General features: G+C 38.7%; 2 protein-coding genes, 1 non-coding gene and 1 pseudogene across 3 annotated transcripts in view; 2 read left to right on the top strand and 2 right to left on the bottom strand.

Moving 5' to 3' along the window:
* AVEN (apoptosis and caspase activation inhibitor) overlaps positions 1 to 22028 on the bottom strand; it is a 177538-nt gene that overhangs the window by 97786 nt on the left and 57724 nt on the right. The window lies entirely within an intron of this gene.
* On the bottom strand, positions 875 to 2512 carry LOC116590846 (annotated as a pseudogene).
* CHRM5 (cholinergic receptor muscarinic 5) overlaps positions 8280 to 22028 on the top strand; it is an 85359-nt gene continuing 71610 nt past the window's right edge. Inside the window, exon 1 of the mRNA XM_032343183.1 lies at positions 8280 to 8366. The gene's annotated coding sequence lies outside the window, so the exon portion shown is untranslated. The remainder of the gene's footprint in view (positions 8367 to 22028) is intronic.
* Positions 16451 to 16557, top strand: LOC116592105. The gene has a single exon (XR_004286298.1). It is a non-coding gene; the product is annotated as a U6 spliceosomal RNA (small nuclear RNA).

Here is a 22028-nt window from a genome sequence, read left to right as displayed (position 1 = left end):
TAAAGAGAGAACCACCCCATTTCTTGATTGCATTATTTGTTCTTTGGGTGTTGAGTTTGCTAAGTTCTTTGTAGATTTTAGATACTAGCCCTTTATCTGATATATCATTTGCGAGTATCTTCTCCATTATGTGAATTGTCTTTTGGTTTTGTTGACTGTTTCCTTTGCAACAGTTGACTCTTTCTTTTGGTTTTACTGACTGTATCCTTTCCTTTTTCCTGTGCAAAAGATTTTGATCTTGATGAAATCCCAATGACAAGCCAAAAGAGACTCTTAATCTCACGAAACAAACTGAGGGTTGCTGGGGGGTGGGGAGATAGGGTGGCCGGGCTATGGACACTGGGGAGGGTATGTGCTATGGTGAGTGCTGTGAAATGTGTAAGCCTGATGATTCACAAACCCGTACCCCTGGGGCAAATAAGACATTATATGTTAATTTTAAAAGAGACAGGGAGAAAAAGGGGACCACCCCAAACAGTTATACAGTTTTTTTGTTTTTGTTTTGAAAAGTTAAAAATTCCTTAATTTTTTATTCCTGGTACCATTACCACAATTTACAGGGCAATATACCTGATGTAATGAAAAGAAAAAGACAAATCTACAACAGATAAAAGACCTCAGGAATATACATCTAAATGACACTACATTGCATTAATCAGCAGCTGCACTTTTTGCAAACTGTGGCTATGATAGTCCTGAACAAGAGGGTTTCCTGTTTAAGCTGCAGTAACTTTTCTGACTATGGATCATCGTTCCTCCTGTGGCAGATTTTTACAGTTCAATGCATTTGGGACGATGGTCTCAAAGTAACCTGCAGCTTTCCTAACAACTCCTCACTCTCTCTCCTGCTAAGAACTGTAGCGCCTTTCTTCTGAAAATTTTTTTAGAATCTGCTGCTACCATATCCACCACTTCCACCACCAGAGCCATAACCACCACCATAGGGACTGCCCGAGCTCCTTCCATCTAAACTGCCTCCCTTCATGGGTCCCTAATTTGATTGCTGTTGTCCTCTATAATTTCCAAAATCATTATAGTTCCCACCACCACCATAGTTACTTCCAAAATTTCCTCTTCATTGTGACCATCATATCCTCCACCACCACCTCCATATCCACCTCCTTGGCTTCCATATCCTGGTCCACCACCACCATAGCCTCCTCTACTACTGTAACCAGGACCACCACCATAGTTGCCACCATCACCTCCAAATCCATTATATCCACCATCACCTCCCCCATAACTACCTCTGCTGCCACCACCTCCACCACCATGGCCTCCTCTTCCACCAAAGTTTCCACCATGGCCAAAGTTACCACCACCTCCAAAGTTTCCTCCACAACCCATGAAGTTGCCAGACCCACCTCCACGACCTCTTTGTGATGCAGCAGACTGTATTTCTTATTTAGAAAGAGCCTTTTTCACTTCACAATTATGCCCATTAATAGTGTAGTATTTCTGAATAACAACTTTATCAACTGTATCATGGTCATCAAAAGTTAAAAAGGCAAATCCTCTATTTTTTCCACTCTGCCTGTCTTCCATAACTTCTATGGTTTCTATCTTGCCGTACTTTTCAAAGTAGTCTCTCAAATTATATTCTTCTGTATCTTCTTTAATACCACCAACAAAAACTTTCTTCACTGTTAGATGGGCACCAGGCTTTACAGAAACCTCTCTAGAAACGGCTCTTTGGTTCTACGACATGCCGATCAGCCTTGTGTGGTCGGGCACACATTGCTGCATCCACCTCTTCAACACAAGAGTAAGTCACAAAACCAAAACCCCTGGAATGTTTTGTTTGGGGGTCCCTCATCACCACACAATCTGTAAGTATACCCTATTTTTCAAAATGTTCTCTTAAACTATCATCTGTATCTTCAAAGCTCAAACCACCAGTAAACAGTTATCTCAACTGCTCTGATTCCTTTGGATCGTGGCCCTCCTTCCCCCCAACAGCAGCGGCGATGGCCGGAGTCGGGCTGGGGGCGACCAGGCAGCAGTTTTACCTCCATTCTGAGACCGGACTCACCTCTTCCAACTTGAGTTCAAGATGGGCAGTTTTGCATGAAAAAGAAAAATAGCAGTAAAACTTGTGTAAAATGGGTGGTTGGACTACATTATCTCTGAAGTCCCTTCCAGCACTAAAATTAAGTTCCATAACAATAATGACAACTGCTGACATTTGTTGAGCACTGGCCCTCAGTGTCCCAGGCACTGTGCTAGGGGCTTTCCACAGATCATGAACAGTAGGACTAGAAGCATGTTACCATGAGACACTTCTCTATTTTAACTCCCCTGATATACAAGGGACATAGACTCTTCCTAGAAAATGTCTCTGGTATAAAGGAGAACAGATATGGAAGACCCTAAGTTATGGGGCTTGCTTTATTCCCTGAAATTGGGAGAAGTTGACTCCCGAACAAAGTTGTTCCCTAAAGACCGGATGCCTAGAGCTGCTGAAAAGGGCATCAAAACAAAAACTAGAGGGGTGCCTGGGTGGCTCAGTTGGTTGAGCGGTTACCTTCAGCTTGGGTCACGATCCCAGGGTCCTGGGATCGAGTCTCACATTGGGCTCTCTGCTCAGCAGAGAGCCTGCTTCTCCCTCTACCTCTGCCTGCCGCTCTGCTTGCTTTTGTTATTTCTCTGTCAAATAAATAAATAAAATCTTAAAAAAAAAAAAAAAAAAAAAAAGCTAGAGCCCACGCAACTAGTCCTGTTGGCCCAGGGAATGGCTCCTTGCCAGACTGATGAAGACACAGCATCAGACCCCATCAAGAAACCAGGCATGATCTCTGCAGAAATGAACAGCGACAGAAAGTTCAAGAGCATTAGCAGCACTCTGATAGACCTGGAAATCTGAAGGGCCCTGGTAAGAGGGATCTAAAAGTACAGAATGTGGCCAAGCCTAATGTGTAGTCTTGCGGCCACGCGGTCACACTTCAGTGTCCCTACTAGACTGCAGGGTTCTCAGGGACTTTAACGACTTTTTTTTTTAATCTACCCTCAGGGCATAGCATAGTCTAGGACCCGAGGCACAAGAAGCACTTCATAAATATTTAAGGGGAACTATCAGTAACTCATCTTCCCCGAACATATTTATTCCACTTACTGGGGTGTATCTGTGAAGTCAGAGCTTTCTAAAGTGAGGTCTGGAGACCTCTAGTGGTTGTCTACTGTTACCAGAAGTCAAACTGGAGGGCAGAGTGAAAAGGGCCAAACTCCAAGACACAGGGTAAGTCCTGAGCTGAGTGAGACAAGGGTGTGCAGCCTGTGATAGAGTAAAAAGCTAAAGAAATTTTAAAAGGAGACATTTTTAAAAGTCCAAATAAGATTAAAATGCCATCGGTTTGTCTGGAGGAGACACATCTGAAGAAAGCAATGGTTTCCTAATCATCCATTTTATCCTAGACTACCAGTAAACCTGGTTTGTATCTCCTCAGCATCCCACGAAGTTTTCGGTTTTAGCTAAATATAAATGACTAGTATTCTAAAGCATATTTGCTGTTTGACAGACTATGAGAGAATAAATTGGAATAATTTGGGAGAGGAAAAAAAATCACCCCTTTGTAAACTCTTTGCATGGAAGAGAAGAAGGAAGCATTCATTCTATTCTATATGCAGTATCTTTTCCTCAAAGACCGGCAACGCAGAGGGTCGAACCCGTCATCTGCTATCTCTGAAACTGCAGACCTCATTTCGGTAGAATGTTGGTGATGCCAGAGAGGTACCACTCGCTCAAACTTCTCCTGGGAGTCTCACACTGGAAGGGAAAATCTGTATCTTTTTTCTCAGTAAGGACTCTCTCTGGATTCTGGGCTCTGGAACCACACTGCCTGGATTCCTATCACAGATCAATACTTTACTAATTAAGTAAGCCTAAGTTACTTAAGCTCTCCACATCTGTCCCCTCCTTTATAAAACAGAATAGTCTCATCAAAGCTGTGAAAGTAGATGAACTGTACATTCCAAGAACCTAGTAATGCCACATACCTAGTAAGGAATCAGGACGTATTTGTTAGATATACCAATTAAAAGGCTAAAAAATGATCTAGAATGACCCAAGTAAAGCCAACAAAGATTCGAGGTCGTTAACAAAGGCAACAAGAAAATAGATTTTAGAAAGAGCTTGCGTGATTCTACAATATTTTCTTCAAGTGCAACTTTTTTTCTTGTATTATTAACTGAAAATCATCACACTCAGTTGAGGTTATGAATATTTAATCTGCCCTAGAGATAGGTAGTTGCTACAGAAGAAATCTTTAACCACAAATCCTACTCACTTAAGACCTAGAGAACACAAAGAGAGGACTGTTTTCTATTTTTCTTTACAAAAGCTGTTATAATTTTTACAAACCCTCAAAAACAACTGTGAGCATACTTCTAGGTGTGGACCAAACATTCGTGCAAGGATGAACTTTGGTGGGGGGTAATCATTCATCTTATTATACATAAAGTCCTTTAAAAAATCTATGAGGCCTAGAAAACTTCTAAGTTGTTTAGTCAACTTTATAATGGACATGGGAGTTCAGATCAAATGTAAAAATAAAGGCAGCTGCAAAAATGGGAGATGAGAGTTGAGACATCTCAACAAAGGCAAACTGCTTTATTATATGCACCAGAGGAAAAAAAAGTCCATTTCCCTGAGACACTCACTCCTTTCCCTCATATGGCGGAGGCCGGGGGGTGGAGGGGCAAGCCATCTGCCCATCCAGCTATTTGATCAATTAATATTATTCACAGGGACGACTCCACACTTTGGGAGAAAAATAATTCACACAATGGCTGAAGTGCACCTATCTTTCTGGTTTGGCACTCTACAGGGTCACTGCTTGAGTCAATGTTTTTCTGTTAATTCAGTTTATAATTAGTGCTGGGAGATAATGATTGGAAATAAAACTAGGGCTTATACCCAAAATACACTTATAACCTATTAGTCTAGTTCCTTCTATAGTCACTCTGTCACCAACTATATGATGTTCTATAATAGAAACTGCACATTTGCAAAATGCCCACCCAATGTTGATGTTGCATTATAAAATATCAAGGGGGAAAAATCACAGAGATAACTAACAAAGGAAAAAAGAAGCCTTTTTCCATTCAGTGTACCTGTATGTAATGGTCATAGTCAGGAACTCTTTACCAAACTTTGAGTAAAGCACATCTGTAGGTAATAAAACCCATTTAACTTTGTTCAGCAAGATTTAAGAAAGGACAGGCGTTTAAAGGGATGACTGAGGGACGCCTGGGTGGCTCTGTCAGTTAAGCGTCTGCCTTAGGCTCAGGTCATTATCTCAGAGTCCCAGGATCCAGCCCAGCATCTCTCCAGCTTGGTGGAGAGCCTACTTCTCCCTCTGCCCCTCCCCCCGCTCACTGCACTCTCTCTCTCGCTCACTTGCTCTCTCTGATAAATAAAACCTTTACAAAAGTAAAAATAAAGGGATAATTTGAGAACATAAGAAAGTGCTACACAAAGCTACCAAACAATCATGTGATAAGATGACATACAGCAGGAGACAGAGCCAAGGGTGTACCTTCTACAAACACGTTTGGCGAGCAGTATTCTAAAGCCCTCCATAGAACTGAGATTATGGTTCTCAGCAGTGCCCTTGAACCTAGGTATAATGTCCATCTACGCCTTTTCAGTGGTTTCCTATACTCCACCTTCCCCATTGGCATTCATCTAGCCAACTTAAAAGATGGAGAGGGAAAAAGAAGGAGTAGGATCAGAGAGAAACAAGAATCTGAATGACAATCAGTTTCAGTGGGGGACAGCGCAGCACACAGTTATTCCAGGCCCTTCTATTACTACATTCCTGGAAAAGTCAAGTAGATAGCCAAATGCTCTGCCTTTTCAGGAAGGAACTGAGAGTTCTGGTCTTATAGGAAAATAAAAATTCACAGGAAAGGAAAAACCTGGTATTAATGGAAAAATTATAAAATAATTTCTATAATTGCATGTAATTATATAATATTGCAGTCCCTGGCCCCATTTGATTTTTACTTCTCTATCCTTCGATCTTCACAGAACTGTAAGTCACATTCACATGTCGAAGCATGGCTTAGTCATCAATGCTTTGAAACTTGGAGTGTTTATTTTAATAATGCTCTATTGTTTTTGAGAAGATAAATAAGCAAGAGGGTCTTTTTCAGCAATAAAGTAGAATGGACCCTGGAATGTATTTGAATGTGCCCAGCCCAAAATGTAGCCTCAATAGCCTGGGGACAGAATTTTGAACTACAAAGTCCAGGACAAGTCATGAAAAACCTGCACAGGACAATGAACCTAGCCAATCGTAACCACATAAACTTACGTTCTTTTTCAGTTATTATCATGCATAATGTTAAGTGGGGAAAAAAGTTCAAGAAAATATTCTAGAGATATGTTCTCTTATGTAGATATTCATATAATAAGTGTGTATAGATGACTACTCTAAACTGAATTTTACTTCATCACCTGTGATCCTCTAAGTTAGTGCTTGAAATTTCAATGCCTAATAACTAAATGAAATATACGGACTTTGCCTAGATTCTAATTCAAAAAAAACCTAGGTCAAGAGACTATTTCTGAAGGATGAGAAGTCTGAAACAGGCTGGATAACATAGGACCCCAAAGAATGATTAACAACCCCCAAATTAACTATTGTTCATTATAATTATCAAGGTGTGATCATGGCACCGTGATCATGGGAGAAGGCATCCACACATGCTAACATATACAGGGGTAGAATAAGAATTGCTCTAAATATCTCAGCTAAGAAAAAAAAGTTGAATGAAGCAAATGTGGCAAGAGTCTTGATAATTATCAAAACTGGGTAACAGGTTTATGGAAGTTCATGCATTAGTTTCTCACAGTTTTGTATAAGTTTGAATCTTTTCATAATTTTTAAGAACATTTAAAAAGCATTTATTGTCCAGAAATACCTCTAAAAGGATTCTATGAAAAGACAAGAAAAAAAAAATCTTGCATTACTTAAAAAATTAAGTACAAAAATTATAAAATTGACATTTCTAGATCTATTTTATACAGCTACACAAAATTCCATCTAATATTTTTAATAAAGACTCTGCTCAAATTTTATACTAAATGATGACTCATAATGTTCTCTTCCAAAGCAACAAAATGTTATGGGCCCAAAAGACATGTAAAAACAGGTGTGCCTTTCACAAAAAGCAGTCTTTTCCCTGCTACAAATTTTTAATAAAAACTCACAATATATTTTTCTATCTCAAAGGCTTTTTAAAAATTTTCCCTTCTTCAGAGAAAGCTATGAGAAACCAGCTCAGCAGAATTTCTGCAAATAATGCAAAGGTAAAATACAGAGTGCTTGCTCCCAGCCAAAAGGACGAACGCGGGGTGGAAAAATGAACATTTTCAAGAGCGTTTTGGAAGCTTATTCCAGCCTCCTCTTTGCTCAGCTCTCTTTTTCTCCCCCCCACCCCCACCCCAAAATCGTCACTTGACTGTCAAAACAACTCTTGCCCATTCTACCTGATCACATTCCAAAGCGGCAGCTTTTCCTGGATTCTCTTCCCAATCACAAGCTGCTCAGAGAGCACCTATCCGGCTGAATGTGATCATCTGCTCCTTCCTTTTTTCCTTTCAGGGCATACTGCTGTCCATCAGGAGAAGTAATTAATGGGCTGATTATGTATGAAAGCGTCATCCCATCAGTTGGCTGTCTGGTTTGAATAGCTCATATCAGCTCTTCATTCATACCAAGGATGCTGCTCCCTGTCCGCAGAGACGCTAAAGTCGTACCTCCTTTGGGCTTTTCTCTCACTAATCACAACCCGGTGTACCGGGACTATGTGTTGCAGACACACAGGAAAGACAGAAGAAACCCCCTCGTCCTCAACGAAAAGGCATCCAAAGGACTGAAAAGTTGGTAAAGGGGAGCACCAGGAAAGCAAGAGTGTGCAAGAGAAGAGTCTGATTCCTGGTCGGAATAATTCTTTAAAGCAACTTGATTCGGGGGCATGTGTCATTCTGAAATATGGACAGCAGAACTTTTCCGGAAGGTAAAACCATCTATGCACAGGGTGCGGATTCCTCATTGCTGAAACATTCAATGAATTTTTAATAAGTTCTGAACACTCAAGTTGTCTGTAGTCAGATCAACTGCTGTGATCGGATAAAGACAGGCAAAATTCATCCTCTGTCTCCAGAATTCTATCCATCTATGGCGTGCTGTCTTAACTAATGCTACAGGATTACCAGGAATACAGATAGAGAGACACTGCAAGAAATCCAGCACAGTGGTGAACGAACACACGCGAGCGAAGTAGAGAAGGCATTTCAGGTACCGGAGCTTACTATTTCCAGCCAGAATTAGATTACTGAGCTTCAAACACTCCACTGCCAGGTAAGATTTAATTTTATAACATTACTTTATACCCTGACTACCGAAACTAAACCTGGTGCTGCTGTGAACGAGCCAGCAGATTTGAATTTCACTCGAGCCTCCCTTAAGCTCTATGCAGATTTCAGCCTTCTGAGGTAAACACTTGTTTTTACTTATGCTGCGTAAACCACTCATTCATAACTAGATAAAAACAGCCCCAGAGTCTCACTCATTTTTCACTGGGTATGTCCCATCTTTGTCTTCATTCTTAAGATCCCAATTTTTTTTTTTTTATTGAGTAGCTTGGGCAAAAAAAAATAAATGCGTGAAGAGAGCCCTGAGCAGGGCACAAGAGCCATTCACAGATGTTATATACCAAACATTCAGACGCGATTTGTTTCCCGGGGCACTTGGTAAAACAAAGAAATATTAATGCATTTTTAATATTTCTATCAATGCAAGAGAATAAAGCTCAGTAACTGATTTTTATCATTACCAAACAAGAAAAGTGGTGATGTCACTCTCATTCACACTAAAGAAAAACAATCTCTGGCAAACTAAGGTCTGGTATAATAGTAGAATGGGGTTAATTTACCCTAATGGTACTGGGCACATTGTTGTACTGGATTAAATAAGGACATTTTTCTGATTTAACAACAGAACAAAAAGATGTCTGGTATCTTAATACCTCAAAAGCTTTAACTCAGATCAATGGTCCAAAGAGCAAAATGTAAAGAACTACTGGGGCCATCAAAGAATTGTAAAGAGTAAAAGTGCCTTTTAGAAATTCCCTAGAAATCACCCCATAATGAGACTTCTAGAGATCTTACATATTAAAAAGAAAAAGCAGAAAAGATTGAATTTTCATTCCCTAACATAGATTTTTATCCAAAATTCAACTGTATTAGTTTGCATATAAATTCAATAGGAAAAGTTCAAAGCTTAATCTGTTCACAAAGAAGCCCTAAAATAAATAATACGTTTCTAATATCTTAGGAGACAAGAGATAAAGGAAACAATAAAAGTGTGATTCCAAATCACACTTAACAATAGAGATCATCTGATAATACAAGAAAAGTTATCAGAAGTAATAAGTCAGTACCTATCTAAAAAAAAGCAGTTTAAAATTCTTCTCTTCCATTTCACTAAATTCTTTCCTTTTTTCAAAGCCTAATTAATAAAGTGAATTACATGATCCTTTGACTTTTCAAAACAGTCCATAAAGAACCTTAAGTATCATCTTCTGCATCTGAATTCATTACAGATGTTTACTTATCATTTTCCTGTACCAAAGCAGCAACTTACATGCAAGCAGTGATGGTATAATGTACCCATTTGCCTCAGAGAAAAATCTTTATCTCAAAATTTCAAAATACTTTCTTTGTATACCAGCCCTAAGTTAGAAGTATTGTTTTCTTACCTACATCTGGACTTACCTGAAATCTTAAGGATTCTTTTCATCTTTTTTTTATTATGATATCATATTTGATAAACAGACATGCTTTGAAAATGGGCTTATAAGTGAAAATGTCACTGTTTCAACTCAATAATGAAGGAGTCTTTTTTTTTTTTTAATTAACTTGGGCAAAAAATGAGATTCACAATAGTATGCTCAAACAATTTGCTTCCAATAAGTAGAACTGAAGGGGGCATAAAATTATACTCATGAAGTCTTCCAGATTTTATTTACTACTGGAATGTACACCAGTTTGAGGACTCTGCTTCTATGACTTCTGAGGACAATGACGGACAGACACTACACCTCCTCCCCTGAGGCCTGTGTCAGCATCAGTCCCAGTTTTTCTTTTCTATTAAATCAAGATATTTTCTCTATAATATTGCATTTGGAATAATAATTACTGAGGTTTAAATAACAGCTTTCTAAAAAAATAAAACACACACACATTCTATCAATCTGGAATAACCTACATTTTCCTCTTCATTTTAGTGAAAAAAAAAATTAACTACTTTTTAACAAATCATTTGTTAATGATGTGCTGAAATGCTGAAAACTGTTTCAAAATCAGCATCTCATGAGTACACATGGATAAGGAATTTTATGCTTACACCTGAAGATTTGGTTTATTTATAGGAGTTCTTTCCTTGTGTTGATAGACTGAACAATTAAAGAGATTTTGAACATTCTTGGGAATTATCCAGTGATTGCCTAATTGCTTCTGTAATTCAAAATGTATTTCATGTCTACATATTTTATGAAAGTATACTTTAAAGTAACATAATTGTGTAATATTGGATTCTTGTCATAGAGATGGAGCAAATATCATCGCTACAATGGTCTTACAATGGTATCTGTGACTCTATCCATAGATTCTGCTCACTTCAAATCATCCAAAAGTTATAAACTTTTGGCTTAAGCCATGAGAAAATAAAAGTAGTTATACAGGTCAAAATAAAGTATATTCATTTAGTGTCTTTGTTGACCTTTTTCAGACCAGCATGTCATCTTTGTCTGAAATAACAAGCAACATAATTTTGCATATGAAGTTAGAAATAGACCTAAAGTTCATTTTTTCAGTGTAACATTTAACTTAAAGAGACTGGCATGACATAATATTTTTAACTCAGTTTTTTTAAAAAGTACTGATACTTGCATTATTATAACTCTCAAATTTTGACTTAGAATTTTTGAAAGAATTTCTCTTGTTCCAGTATAATGGTAAAGTTTTTCAAGCTAAGTCAAAAGGGTATTTCAACTAGCCAGTACATTTCTTCCTCATCATGGTTAATTTTCTTTATGAAATGATCAAATTTGAATACGGATGATGGTTCATCATGGAGATTCATCTCCTCTCCAGCTTCTTCCTGCTGAGAGAGAATAATCTTTGGTTTGTGACATCACAGTCTGTAGCTGGGGAAGTGGCTGTGATATCAAACAGATGATTATATCCTTTCAGTGTGAACCAGCTACAAAAGAGACACGAGCACTGTCATTTCAAGTCAAGTCACAGAGACACTAAAGAGATGCACGACAGGAGCCGAATTAGAGAAGGATGCTCTCATTGCATCTGTCACTTTCACAGCATCAACTATTAAAGATAAAAGTGCCATTTCACAGCTTACTGCATTAATAATTTAAAAGAGAGAGTAAACATCGTGTTAATAAAACTCACAGATAAAATGGAAGGAAGGAAAGTACCAGTAAGCAACCAGACAATAATGGAAAAGGAACGTAAGAGAACAGAGGAATCTATGCAAAATTTCACCCTGGTCTCCAGAGAAATACTGCTACTACTCTTAAAATGGAAATGAAGTGCTCCAAATGAGAAGGGACTCCTAAGTTATACAATGATCCCATGACATAAATTAATTAGTGTATAGCATATAAACTAGTATGATAACATGGGGGCAGGGAGGGGTTGGTGAGCATCCTTTTAAGAAAAACAACTCATAAAATAAAAAGAGTATCTCTTTAAGAAGCAGAATCACTGTGTTCTATCAAACTCTTCAAAAATTTGCAAAAATAAAAAGAAGTTGGGACTTAGAGCTCAACAAAGAAGACAGCATGAGAGCTCCTCTTAACACGGCACATACATAGACCATCTCTCCTCTACTTCTTATGCCACTCTGGCTGCAAAGGACAAAGCAAAACCACCAGTCCTTCTGCACCGAACACTTGTCGTTTATTCCTTGATGAGGTGCAATAGCCCTGATACAAAACAGCAGTCATTTGTCTTAGTCTCCTAGACTCAGAGCCCATGTAAAGATATTTTTTACATAACTCCACAAATAATTACAAGCCAAATGGACATTTGTTGTCTACAGTTGCAGTCTGCTTCAAAAATGGTGTATTCAAGAATTACTAAAGCATTTCCCCAGTCCTGTGTACTGGTTAATGACTCCCAGTTGATTGTCAACAGTTGTTTGGAGATCCTGCCATCCCCCATGTTTCACATGGCATTGGAGGCATTCGTGAAATAACGCAAGAATCCAGATCAGTCAGAAAACATTACCACTTTTATAGACCTAAGTCTTGAGGTTACACTGATGTCGTCAGAATATATACGCCTTCCGATTTACTGCTTATCAGTATATTGATGTTGCATCGAATCACGACTTTGAGTAGCAAAATCTATTCCCAGTTCAATTATCCCAAAAAAAATCTTTAGCTGTTTCTAGAACTTTCTTGGTACAATAGCTTAAATCTGCTGGTTGGTGCATGACCTAAATCTATCAGGCTTAGTACATGACGTGGTTCCACTCTAATTCTTCACCAACTGCATGCCTTCCTATGTGTTGCAGGGACGCACTCCTCTGCATGCAGTAATTGGGAGTAACCTGTGGTGATACGTATAGAAGAGCTGTCTAGGAACTTTCACAGCACTTCTGGTCCCACTTTTGTTTTAAGGGGTGGGGGGCAGAAAGAAAGGGAGAAACTTAAGCAGTCTCCATGCCCAGCATGGAGCCAACCTCATGACCCTGAGATCATGACCTGATCTTAAATCAAAAGTCGGATGCTTAACCGACTGAGCCACTCAGGTGCCCCTAATAATACCTCTTTTTTTTTTTTTTAAACATTCTGTTCTATTGTATTAAAAACCAATTTATGTACCTATCTTGCCTATTAAAGTCTTCATCCTTGTGGGTGAGAGCCTCAAAAATGAGGACCGCATCTCGTTCATGCTTTATTTCCAAGCACGGAACTAGTTATCCATAGTTGTGTTAAAATGAATGTGAAAATGTCTCTTAAGACATTCTCAGGTACAAGCTCATCAGAAAGGTGGAAGAATGGGGATTCTAGAATATACCCCAGCTTCATTGGTAATGAGAAAATGGGACAAATATGGGAAAGTCTCAAGGAGGGGAACTTTTTGGAGGAGTAATGCTGAACTAACAGCTATAAATAGACCATCCCAGTCAAGTATACCATAGGATATCATGAGGTTACAAATATGGGATAGGAAATTTGCTCCCTTAGACTTTTGATGCATTTGATACATGGAAGTCACATTTGCCAAACCATCTTGTGATGCAGAACTTCAATTGTCCAAAAGGATCTAAGTAGGCCTTGCTTTTGAAAAGTGATTACAGAAGGATGTGGACAAGCATTTTGCAAGAGAAATTGAAAGGATACTAACTACAGCCAGCTTTCTGATTCATTCAAAGATAAGAGTGGGGGAAGTGCCATACTTAAATATTTTACATTTATTCTGTGTTCTCTCTATGTGAGGAATAAATCTATGCAAGTATCTAAGTCAAATTTCCTTTGAGTTTGAAAGCCACAGTATCATCAGACTTATCTGTTAAATCTGTGTCAACAATGGTGATCTCTTTCAAAGCAGGAATAAAGGCTAAAGCCTATGCTGCACATTTTCCTTTATGATAGAATTCAAGGTAAGAAGGTATTCAAGCAGGCCAGCATTGCTCTAGAATTCATCAACATGTGGATTGGGGGTAGAGTCAGCTACACTCCCTAGAAATGCTCAGGACACATGGATGAATGCCTTGATTGAGGCTGTTTTGATGTACATAGCTCGAGATTTTTTGAGCTTCGACATCCTATTTTTTTTTTTTTTTAGCAGTATTACATTGTTTCAAACAAGATCTTAGGTAAAATGTCAAAACATAAAATACATAAAAGCAATACAAAGAGCACATAAAACCTGGTTGGGTCCAGATAGAAAGCACAGAACCCGACTAGCTAGAAGACACCTTTTCATGCCTTCTCTCCTGTACTCTCTCTCCCCTCTCTATACGTCTTGGAACAGCTCCTAAAGCTTATTTGTTGTAATTGTTCTGCCACCTAGAGGATCTACAAAGGTATTCTCTATTTTAACACATGTATTTGATTCTACACAGACATTGCCAAGTAGTCTAACACCGGTCTGAGTTATGTCAAGCAATAGCTTTTTCTGGCCCAAGTGGGCACAGGCTGCCAAACACGGCTGCTCAGACATGCAGAATGCTACTCCATTATTCTGTTGTCTCAACAATGACCAAGCAACCAAGACCTAGAATTCAAATAAATTACAAGTACATAAACAAGGATTAAACATCTGTAATCTGGGGCGCCTGGCTGGCTCAGTCAGTAGAGCATGTGACTCTTGAACTCTGGGTTGTGAGTTTGAACCCCTCAACTGCACATAGAGTTTACTTAAAAAAAAATAAATAAAATGAATAAAATAAATTCATTCTCTTATTCCTTAAAATAATAAAAAATAAACATGTATAGTTTGAGTTAGACTATTAAAGAAACAGTTAAATCATAACATATGCAGTCAAGAAGTAAGGCATGGAAATGAAACACAAATTTGTCAAAATAGAAGTCACAACTCAGTGTGCGAAATCAACAGAATTTTACTGCTGGAAATACCAAGAGGGTCTCCCCTCTTCATAATATTCTTTCACCTATAATATTATGCCAAACATTTTAGTTGCTTTTAGTTGATTATAGGTTTGTGGACTCTTTTTCCCCCACCTAAGATTTTATTTATTTATTTATTTGACAGAGAGAGATCACAAGTAGGCAGAGAGGCAGGCAGAGAGAGAGGGAGAAGCAGGCTCCCCACCGAGCAGAGAGTCCGATGTGGCACTCAATCCCAGGACCCTAGGATAATGACCCGAGCCAAAGGCAGAGGCTTTAACCCTCTGAGCCACCCAGGTGCCCCAGATTTGTGGACTCTTATAATTTACTTGACTTTGAGAGTGAGACAGAGCTCAAGTATTAGGAACTATACACCACTAAATGTTATATCTAACAGGATATATTGATAAAGCAATTTTTTTCTTTGTTAAGAGGAAATATTTTCTATCCCCCCAACACATGCAGTTATGGTGACCTACTGATTATGTAATTTGTTTCTACTCATTGAGCATCTCCAGCACTATTCCTTATTTACTTAGGAATTTTTTTACTAGGAATTTTTCAAACAAATGACCAACACCCATGTACTCACCACCTAGTTTCAACAAGGATCAATTTTTGCCACTTTTTCATCTTTTTTTTTTTTATGACCCCTCCATAAACAGGTCTGGGAAGAAAAACAACTTTACAACTTTATTCCTTGAGATTACTAGGTCAGGAGCCAATTATAATGTACATATCTTTACTAAGATTTGTAAGTCAGGAGAGGGAAATTTTGTAGTTAAAATTATACAACTATCTTCATTACAAATATCTTATGTTAGCATAAATACCAAGACAAAGACATTTTTTAAAAATATGTACCCTTCCTATCTCAGACACCCAGCCAAACTTTTGAAACAAATGTCCTAGACAATAGAATGACAGGCTAATTTCTTTTCCCACATCATCTCTACTCCCTCTCTGTGCCAACTTCCTGTGGCGAACTGACATCCTACATGGAAGTAAAATAATCAATATTACAGGGTCCCTTGAGAAGAAAACCAATTCTCACCAGTGATTTCTCATGTAGCAAAGACATACCTAAACTCATGGTTACAAAGGTACAAACATTACAGCAAGGTTAACATCTTGTAAAATAAATAAATAAATATGTATTTTGGGTTCAAGTTGGTACCCAAGAGCTAGGAAAGTTAAAAATGTGCATGACCTCACTGTGAGGGCAGCCAGAAAAAATCACCCACTCTCCTTTTTAGAAACAAAATCAACAAAAATCACAACAATAACTATATATGAAGGGAACCCAGAGGCTGGACTCTTTACAGTGAGACAGGAAAGTGTGCCTTCAGAGTAAGAGTGGAGAATGAACTCCAATATGGTCACCTTAAAAGATAGGGTTTCTCAGACACTCCATCACAGAAAGGTCATCTGATGGACAGCCAACAAATGCTGGAGACAGATTCCAATAAACCTCCCCTCATCTTCATTCATAAGCACATAAACCACTGCATATCATGGTAGTTTCCAATTTCATAGGTTCACATTCTTTCAGAAGGAGGCTATGACCGCATACCGAGAGTCCGGCTGATGGAGCCCAACCTAGTGGCCTCAAGGAGCACAATTCCCATGTTCGCTCTCCCTCAAGGACAGTATGAAGGAGAAGGAAATTGTTCCACAGGCAGAGACCCAGCACAAACCGGCATTCCAGACAGATTGGACTGGTAGTATTTCCTGAGCACCCCTGAACGTGTTGTGGTACCAGACTATTTAAAAATTGGAAGCAGTGCTCGCTTTGGCAGCACATATATTAAAATTGGAACGATACAGAGAAGATTAGCATGGCCCCTGCGCAAGGATGACATGCAAATTCGTGAAGCGTTCCATATTTTTTTTATCCAAGGCACGATTATTGCTAAAAATTGGAAGCAAATATTGAAATAAAAATTAAATTATACAGATTGGTCTCTAAAGAGTCTGAGAAAAACAGACATCAGCCTGTCTACTCCTTTCCCATGGTTCCTACACCCAAGGAACATTAGAAGGCTAGAACTCACAAACATGAAGACCAGTGGAGTAATACTTTCACCCTGAAGCCCCCATTCTAACAAGAGCAAATGTGAAAAAAAGATAGAAGAAAGAGGTAAGAGTCCATGTCGGGTCAGAGTAGGGAGTAGGAGTAGCAGAACAAGGTGGACCAAAGAGCACATGATAGGGCAGACCTTTTGGCTTATACAGCCCTCCAGGTTGCTTTTTCATCCTACATGAGCCTGTTTAGGAAGGTCTATATACTTGAGAATATCCACATTTTTTTTTAATTCTGAAAAAGTCATCTCTACTTCCTCTCTGCATAACAATCTGACTATAGTTTACCCCAAAGGACACAACACTAAGGGAATTGACTCTCAAATTCTCCTCCAAAATAAAAAGTGAACGCACTGGGGGCGTCTACTGCTATGACCCAAATACCACACTGTCCATGAACATAGAGAAAAGAGACTTATCTGAGCCACTCACCTCCAAGGAGCTGCAGCTTTGTTAAAACCCAACCTATAGGAGTTTTACTGTTCCCATCTGAAAAGTGAAAAGACTTGGACCAAATGCTATATAAGATTGTTTTCAGAGAGTGCATTCTATGCTGCCTTTTGAGGACTGAGGAGAAAAAGACACCCAAGATTCAGAACTCACCAACTTCAATCAACTAACAGCAGTTAATTTGGCATGCTAAGGAATCTTAAAAGGCACACACAGAGGACAACAGGGACCTTAGTGATCAGGAAAAAAAAGCAATTTACATGTGGCTGTATATTTTCCTTATGAAAACTGCTGGTCAGTAGAGCAGGACAATCCAAGAAATTGTAAACTGGAATTAGAAGAAACCATTCAGATGAACACTAACTTGCTCTAGCTAGGAATTCATTATGTGATGATAGTTGATTCTCTGGGTTTTTTGTAGGTTTTGCTTTTAATTCTCTGGCTTTCAAAACAAGAAACAACTCACTTTTTCACTACGATTTTGGGTATTGGGGGGAAAAAAAGCTTAAAGATAACAGGGAAGAAAATACAAGATATTCTAGCTGAATTAGTACTTTTTTTAAACAACACTGTAGTAAACTAGCATGGCTCACAGCAATCAGGCACAGGGGAGAGGAGGTACCAGGATATCAAACACGTAGAGCTAAAGATACAGGATTTTATAGTTACATCAGGAGCAGCAAATTCTTATTTGGAAATTATACTGTATAGTTAACAGACAGGCACACTCCTACATGGAGTGGATTTAATAATATCTTTCTGTTAGCAGCATACCCTTCAAGTACCCGTGCACTGGGAATGCTGTAAATTGACAAGATCTTACCAAGTAGCCTGTTCTAAAAATGATTTCACTTTGCCTGTCGCTTTACTTCTATAAGGGTGCCCTGGTATACAGTCCTAAACATGAACACCCCAATGGACTCCCTCCCAAACAACATTCCCGCCAAGCTCTCCTGCTGTGGCCTCGTGGCCATACATGACATGAGCACAAGGTACGAATACTAAATGTACAAGAATAGGTTTCCTGGGAGCAGTACCAGGAGAGCAGGCAAAGCAGAAATTAGTACATAAAAGCCTCGGGCATTACAGTACTTGGTCAAGTGCCTAAATGGGAAAGAATAGAGAATAAAGAAGCAGAGGTCTAAAGATAAAACTTGCTCCACAACCTGGCCCATTTCTCATCACCTCTGTACAGAGAGCCCCAAACTACTTCCTGCTCTAAGTCAAGGTGTGGGTAATTTCCTTAGCTCGTTCCCAAATCGCATTTATACCAAATGCCAATTAAATCTTAAAGGATAGTATAAAAACTACTAACTTGCAATATCATTGATACATTTATCTCCTACAGTTAAATCTAGCCAACCCTAAAAAATTAGTTATCACTAGAGCCTTCAATCAAAACTCATAAAATAAAAAGACTAACCTGGGATTCAGAAACACTTTGCAAGTTACTCTCTACATTACTATCAGAATCATCAAATAGCAAAAATGCTCAGTGGGCTACTGAGGTTCAACTGGGTTTATGTATGCCTATACATCACAACTTCTATGGCATCTCCAAGCCCTGGCATCAATCCCTCTTGTTTTTTTTTTCTCAGAATTATGGGGAGAAGATATCTAAATAAGAAATCCAATACGTAATGTGAAAAATATTAACACTAGTGATGCCTTGTCATGTTTCCGCATATAAAGCAGATGAATTTCATTTACACGTACACAGCATATAGAGTTTAACACAAAGTATCTTTTTTGCTTGAGCTAATAATTACCAGTCAAGGAAAACTCACTTCTATATTAGAGCTCCTGAGTACCTCTGTCATAATACAAGTCAGAGAGATGAAATGAATCCATATTTTGTTTTCCAGATTTTTCAGTTTAAATGACACACGCAGCTAGTGACAAGGGTAATGTTTCCATTGTCATAACCAGACCAAAAGGTGTCAAACTATCCAACAAAGATAATTTTTTAAAAGTAGCCAAAGGGGTGTGTCTATGTGTTGTGGGTTTTGTTCTTTGTTTTACTACAAAGTGAGGGCAGGGGGAAATAATTATTCCCAAACTATGGAACAACTCATTTTCTACACAATCTACCAGTAGAGCACAGCCAACTGTGGGCAGGAAGCAAGAGTTCAGCATAAAGAGTAATAATGGGTTTTGGAATCAGACTGATAGAAATTCATAGTACAGTTCCATCATATATTAATTATGTGACATCAGGCAAGCTATCTAACTTCCTTGAGTTTAATTTGCCTCCTCTATAAAACTGTCTAATACTGGGGCACCTGGGTGGCTCAGTGGGTTAAAGCCTCTGCCTTAGGCTCGGGTCATGATCCCAGTGTCCTGGGATTGAGCCCCGCATCGGGGTCTCTGCTCGGCGGAAAGCCTGCTTCCCTTCCTTCTCTCTCTGCCTGCCTCTCCACGTGCTTGTGATCTGTCTGTCAAATAAATAAATAAAAATAGTTCTTTAAAAAAATTGTCTAATACTGACCTTGCAAGGTTACTTTGAAATTAAAATGTTATACTTAAAGTAGCAAATACCCAGTCGGGGCTCTATAAATAAGAACAACTATAACACATTTGTTTGTGCCTATACCTCATCAACCCCTACTCCCCAAATTAAGATAGTTACTGTTATTCAGCCTAATACAAAAGTTGGCCCTGATTTATTTCCCAACAATGTTGCCTTCTCCATTGCAAACTACTACCATATCACTCCCTCTCCATTTGGGCCCCACCCAACCAACCCCCTCCACTCTGATGACCCCAAGAATTAGAAATCCTGTCCCTGGGGGAGGGAGGCAGGAGAAAAAGGAGGAAATTAAAGTATTTCTGAGAACAGCTCATTATTAAATCTGTTCTGGAGCAACACAATAATATAGTTAAAAAGCCAAATCTCAGTTCCAAAGGTGAAATGCAATTTGACTATTAAATCACTGCCATAGAAGTCACTTGGAATGTAACTAATCATACACATACACACACACACACACATACACATACACACACAGGCACCTTCTTACTCAGTAGCCAACAAACACTATATGATAAAATAAGCATTTTGTAACTGATTAATGAGGAAGAAATTAAAGTCAATAACTGATGTTTTACCTTGTTTCACAAATGTAACTTCATTAACCCTATTTGTTTAATATAAATACATTTATTCTTCAAAAAAATGAACAGAAGAGTCAATGACACAGAAATAAGATCATTTATCATTTTCACTTATATACACATTTATAGCTCTGCAAGAAACCATAAATGAAAAAGGTCAAGTAAGTGTATGGTCATTACAGCTTGACCCCTTGTCTCAGGCAATTCTTGGCCTTATTCTTAGAGAGCTGGCTCCCCCAAACCTTTAGAGAGAAACAAGGTATTTGCATAGCCTCAAAATATTTCCCCCAAAATATTTATTATTTACTGTCATTGCCTTAATTTATACCCAAAATTCCTTGACATTCCTCCCTCTAGTAGGTGAAGCTTAATCCCCACCCCCTTGCGTATGAGTAGGAGCAAGTCACTCCCTTCCAGTGAAGAGAATGGCAACTAACTATTCTGGAGAAACTTGGCAGATATCATCTTAATCAAATGATCGAAGTTAATATTGTTAGTAAGAAGTCATGTTTATATCACATGTCCACTGATGTGACCCAACAAGAAAGGCCCATCATCATCAGCCCCCAAAATCTGTAACTTCCACCACCAAACCATGAGACAATATCAGAAGGACCCAAATTGAGGGACATCCTACGAAATACCTAAGCACTATTCCTCAAAGTGTCACGTCCAGGTAAGACTGAGAAACTTACAAATTAGCAGAAACTAATCAGTTAAATAAATGCAGTGTGGTATCCAAAGTTGGAACATAAAAAGAACACCAGTTGGGGAGGGGGTAACTGAAAAAATTCAAAGTCCATAATATAACAATGTTAATTTCTTATTTTTGATAGATATACTATGGTTACATAACATAATAACATTAAGAGAAGCTAGATGAAGAGTATATGGAACACTGCACTATCTTTGCAATTCTTCTCTAAAATCTAAGAAGTATTAGAAAATAAAATGTTCAGGGCACCTGGGTGGCTCAGTCGGTTAAGCAACTGCCTTCGGCTCAGGTCATGATCCCAGGCTCCTGGGATAGAGCCCCACACTGGGCTCCTTGCTCAGTGGGGAGCCTGCTTCTCCCCTTCCCTCTGCTGCTCTGCCTGCTTGTGTCTCTCACTCTCTCTGTCAAATGAATAAATAGAATCTTTAAAAAAAAAAAAAAAAGAAAAGAAAAGAAAATGCTCAAAAAATAAATAATTGGTCCTTAATGTCACTTAGTAGTAAATGAATACATTTACAAGATATTCTGCAACTTGACCACCTTTCTCACCTGTTGGAACAGATTCATGTCAGGCTACAAAACGAGGTGCTTTTCACTGAGGACCATCTTCTTAAGACTTCAGGTCTTAAAAAGGAGACAACTCTAAGAGCAGATGCACCACATCACACCAAAAACCGCACACAACAGCTTACTCATCCATTCTGCAAGCTTTATATCTGTGAACTGTGTGCTATGCCATATGCTAAGGATAAAAAGATCTACCCTCAACAGACATACCATTCTCCAAACAGCAGAACGCCCAAAAGCCCAGGGGCCTAATTATCTGACAGATGTGACTCACGTTTCTGCCACTGTGGAGGCAGAAATTCATGATAACAAACTTAGCATTCTATTAATTTTGGTTATTCATAGTCATTCATGATAACCTCAAATAGCACTATAAATTTTTATAAAGATTAAACTCTTTATAAATAGAAAGCAATGGGGCACCTGGGTGGCT

This window comes from Mustela erminea, chromosome 5 (assembly GCF_009829155.1).
Source record: "Mustela erminea isolate mMusErm1 chromosome 5, mMusErm1.Pri, whole genome shotgun sequence".
Lineage (NCBI taxonomy): Eukaryota > Metazoa > Chordata > Mammalia > Carnivora > Mustelidae > Mustela > Mustela erminea.
This window is presented reverse-complemented; position numbering and strand designations above follow the sequence as displayed.